Source organism: Oryctolagus cuniculus, chromosome 9 (assembly GCF_051225735.1).
Source record: "Oryctolagus cuniculus isolate XC-2025 breed Fujian yellow rabbit chromosome 9, ASM5122573v1, whole genome shotgun sequence".
Taxonomy (NCBI): Eukaryota; Metazoa; Chordata; class Mammalia; order Lagomorpha; family Leporidae; genus Oryctolagus; species Oryctolagus cuniculus.
The window spans coordinates 43,640,331-43,645,618 of NC_142875.1; the positions used below are offsets into that span (position 1 = coordinate 43,640,331).

General features: G+C 38.4%; 1 pseudogene; it reads left to right on the forward strand.

Annotated features, from left to right (window-relative positions):
* Positions 1-2,358: 2,358 nt before the first annotated feature.
* Positions 2,359-2,454, forward strand: LOC127492241 (U2 spliceosomal RNA; annotated as a pseudogene).
* The last annotated feature ends 2,834 nt before the right edge of the window (positions 2,455-5,288 follow it).

Here is a 5,288-nt window from a genome sequence, read left to right on the forward strand (position 1 = left end):
CTATTTTTCACGTGCCAGTTAGAGAATCTTAAAGAATTTTATCAATAAAATATGATGATAGTAAACTTAAGTTTGTTACTAAGACAAAGAGAGAATGGAAAGGAAAAGAAAGTCCTTTTTTTTAGAATGTGCCAGAAGTGGTAAAATTCCAGTAGATTTCCAATTCAACAGCTGTCTGATTACAACAGACAGCTTTTCTTTGTCCATTTGTGCTGCTGTAATAAAATATCTGAAACTGAACAATTTATAATGAACAGCCATTTTTTTATGTAGCTTTGGAGGCTGAGAAGTTGAAGAAAAGATGCCAGCATTTGTTGCCCACTGAGGGCCTCTTGGGAGCTTCCTCACAACTCAGAAAGAGCTAAAGCTGTGGTCTTTCATAGTGGATCTAGAAGGGTAAAAAGAGGCCTAGTTAGTTCTCTGCAGCCCATTTATAAATCCTCAATCCCATTCATGTTTCCTCCACCCTCATTATTTAATCATTTGTGAAAGGCCCAGCTTCTTGATATCATCATACTGAAGTTTACATTCCAATGTGAATTTTAGAGGGCACATAAACATCTGAACAAAGTACAAGTGATGGATTTGTATTCATAAGTATTTACATCAGAAATTTCCAAATTTGTTAGGCTGATTATTGATTGTAAAGCTTCTGATTGTGACTGTGAGCAGTTCTGAGGAAGCTCGTTTTAGTAATGCGGCATTAGGAATCATAGATCAGTCTAAAATAGTATGTTTTCAACCCATCCAAATCATTCAGAATGTTCACCACCCCTATGAGATTACCTTCTTATGTTTATGCTAGTTGAAGTGCATTTTGTTCTTAACTTATATTCTGTCCAATAGCATAATTGCATCAGGAATTTTTCAGTATCACTGAATGCTATGGGAATTTGGGTTTCATTATTCTCATAGGTTAGAAGAGAAGAGATTCAAATCTTTCCCTTTGTGGATAAGATAGTGCCTATTCACATTATACAGTGACAAAACAATTATGTCATCATCTCTACCATATACGATGAAATTCCTGCATAGGGAGTCTTTGTCAGATGTGGCAACTATTGTGATGAAGTTGATAGTGAAAATGAAGCTTATGCTGCAGGTTGTTATATTATAATAGTCTACCCATATCACAGTTTCACTTTGCATGGTTTTAGTCTCCACAGTCAACTGTGATCTAAAAATATTAAGTGGCAAATTTCAAGAATTAAGCAATTCATATGTTTTAAATTGTGCACCATTCTAAATAGTGTGATGAAATCTCACAAATCTTGATTTCCCAGGCTGGGACTTGAATCATCCCCTTGTCCAACATATCAGTGTGGTGTATGCCACCTGCCTGAGAGTCACATATTATCTACCGTGATTAGTATGTCAAATCTCACAGTATCACAGTGCCTGAACATATGGTTTGGGGTATCCACTGGGATATGTATTCCTGTGCATAAAGGGGAGGTGGGTTCCAGTACAGTGTGTTCTCAGTGGCAGCTGTCACCTGGCCACTCATCTAAAAATATTGCTGAATGTGTACAGTGTAGAAACCTATATAGTGCAATTAGGACATGTGGATGGAACTGAATAACAATGAGTATAACCATCCTCTCAAAACCTCTGGGCCTGGCTTATCAACAAGAGTCCTCTATGACTGGATTTGAAGGCTGTATCTGCTCATCCTTTAATGGTATCTCTTTGTTTAAGGTTTTCTGTTTCATATGTTTGCAGAAGTTCAAAATTATATTCACAGCATCTTCTAACGGCCTGAGAATCAAGTCTTCCCCAAGTGTTCATGAAGAAAGCCACTTCTGCCTATTTCTTACTTCCATCCCTTCTCACTTCCATAATTTTTACTGCCTCCAAATTTCCAGTCAACACTTGATGGATGTCAGAGGATTTCAGCAAAAATAACAAGTTTACATAGTACATAAAACAACATTTTGCTTATCTTCAGAACCATGGAAAGTGGGTATGGTAATAGATATGAAATTAGTTGAAAAGAGGTATTAAATTGAGAGCTTATAAACATAAGAGATAGAGAGAAATGGATTAGAGAGAAATGGATTAGAGAGTATGGATAATATATCCAAATTTATACCACTGGGAATGTTTCATTACTTTGCTAGTGAGTTAAACCTAGAATCATCGTGCGATATTTGTGGTAGATTTAACTTTTATGATCAGGTCAGATGGTGATGGCCAAAAAACATCATGCTTTCTTACTTGGTCAGAATATAAATCTAGATCTGGTAAAACGTAGAACTAGTATGACCCATAAAAACAGAGTTACAACCATTGACACAAGATAACAGACTTGATTAAATTAGAATTCATGAAGAGATTGAGGTTAGAGTTTAATATATAATCGCTTCTTGGGCTTTTGGCTAAGATCAAGTGTAGTATCTGTTCATATCAGAGTTTAATATATAATAAAAATTATGTATTAATATGTTAATTATATGTGATAATTTTTTCTTATTTTTAAACTTTTATTTAATGAATATAAATTTCCAAAGTACAGCTTATGGATTACAATGGCTTCCCCCCCATAACGTCCCTCCCACCTGCAACCCTCCCCTTTCCCACTCCCTCTCCCCTTCCATTCACATCAAGAATCATTTTCAATTATCTTTATATACAGAAGATCAGTTTAGCATATATTAAGTAAAGATTTCAATAGTTTGCACCCACATAGAAACATGAAGTGAAAAATACTGTTTGAGTACTAGTTATAGCATTAAATCACAATGTACAGCACATTAAGGACAGAGATCCTACATGAGGAGTAAGTGCACAGTGACTCCTGTTGTTGACTTAACAAATTGACACTCTTGTTTATGGCATCAGAGATCACCCTAGGCTCTTGTCATGAGTTGCCAAGGCTATGGAAGCCTTTTGAGTTCACCGACTCTGATCATAATTAGACAAGGTCATAGTCAGAATGGAAGTTCTCTACTCCCTTCAGAGAAAGGTACCTCCTTCTTTGATGACCAGTTCTTTCCATTGGAATCTCATTCATGGAGATCTTTCATTTAGGGTTTTTTTTTTTTTTTTCCAGAGTGTCTTGGCTTTCCATGCCTGAGATACTCTCATGGGCTTTTCAGCCAGATCCGCATGCCTTAAGGGCTGATTCTGAGGCCAGAGTGCTGTTTAGGACATCTGCCATTCTATGGGTCTGCTGTGTCTCTTGCCTCCAATGATGGATCATTCTCTCTCTTTTTTATTCTACCAGTTAATATTTGCAGACACTAGCCTTGTTTATGTGATCCCTTTGGCTCTTAGTCCTATCATTATGGTCAATTGTGAACAGAAATTGATCACTGGGACTAGTGAGATGGCATTGGTACATGCCACCTTGATGGGATTGAATTGGAATCCCCTGGAATGTTTCATTTCGTTTCGTTTCGTTTTTCTTTTCTTTTCTTTTCTTTTCTTTTCTTTTCTTTTCTTTTCTTTGACAGGCAGAGTGGACAGTGAGAGAGACAGAGAGAAAGGTCTTCCTTTGCCATTGGTTCACCCTGCAAGAGCCGCCGCGGTTGGCATGCTGCAGCCCGCACACCGAGCTGATCCAATGACAGGAGCTAGGTACTTATCCTGGTCTCCCATGGGGTGCAGGGCCCAAGCACTTGGGCCATCCTCCACTGCACTCCTTGGGCATAGCAGAGAGCTGGCCTGGAAGAGGGGCAACCAGGACAGAATCCGGCGCCCCGACCGGGACAAGAACCCAGTGTGCTGGCACTGCAAGGCAGAGGATTAGCCTAGTGAGCTGCGGCGCTGGCCCCTGGTATGTTTCTAACTCTACCGTTTGGGGTAAGTCAGCTTGAGCATGCCCCAAATTGTACATCTCTTCCCTCTCTTATTCCCACATTTATATTTAACAGTGATCACTTTTCAGTTAATTTCAACACTTAAGAATAACTGTGTATTGATTACAATATGCAACCAAAAGTATTAAGTAGAAAAAACATAAAAAATACTAAGAGGGATAACGTATTAAGTTGTTCATCAACAGTCAGGGCAAGGGCTGATCATGTCACCGTTTCTGATAGTGTTCATTTCACTTTAACAGGTTTCCTTTTTGGTGCTCAGTTAGTTGTCACTGATCAGGGAGAACATATGATATTTGTCCCTTTGGGACTGCCTTATTTCACTCATCATAATGTTTTCCACATTCCTAACAGGGATCACTTTTCAGTTAAAATTTAAACACCTAAGAATAATTGTGTGTTCATTACAGAGTTCAACCAATAGTACTAGAACAAAAAAAAAATACTAAAAGAGATGAAGTATTACATTGTACATCAACAGTCAGGACAAGAGCTGATCAAGTCACTGCTTCTCATAATGTCCATTTCACTTCAACAGGTTTCCCCTTTGGTGCTCAGTTAGTTGTCGCTGATCAGGGAGAACATATGATATTTGTCCCTTTGGGACTGGCTTAATTCACTCAGCATGATGGTTTCCAGACTCCTCCATCTTGTTGCAAATGACAGGGTTTCATTGTTTTTGACTGCTGTATAATATTCTATAGAGTACATGTCCCATAATTTCTTTATCCAGAATACTGTTGATGGGCATTTGGGTTGGTTCCAGGTCTTAGCTATTGTGAATTGAGCTGCAATAAACATTAATGTGCAGACAGCTCTTTTGTTTGCCAATTTCATTTCCTTTGAGTAAATTCCAAAGAGTGGGATGGCTGGGTTGAATGGTAGGGTTATATTTAGGTTTCTGAGGAATCTCCAGACTGACTTCCATACTGGCTTAACCAGTTTGCATTCCCACCAACAGTGGGTTAGTGTTCCTTTTTCCCCACATCCTCTCAGCATCTATTGTTGTTAGATTTCTGAATGTGAGCCATTCTAACCGGGGTGAGGTGAAAACTCATTGTGGTTTTGATTTGCATTTCCCTGATTGCTAATGACCTTGAAGATTTTTTCATGTGCCTGTTGGCCATTTGGATTTCCTCTTTTGAAAAATGTCTATTGAGGTCCTTGGCCCATTTCTTATGTGGGTTGTTTGTTTTGATGTTGTGGAGTTTCTTGATCTCATTGTAGATTCTGGTTATCAACCCTTTATCTGTTGAGTAGTTTTCAAATATTTACTCCCATTCTGTTGGTTGCCTCTTCACTTTCCTGACTATTTCTTTTGCAGTAAAGAAACTTCTCAATTTGATGCAATCCCAAATGTTGATTTTGGCTTTGACTGCCTGTGCCTCCCGGGTCTTTTCTAGGAAGTCTTTGCCAGTACCTATATCTTGCAGGGTTTCTCCAATGCTCTCTAATAAATTGATGGTG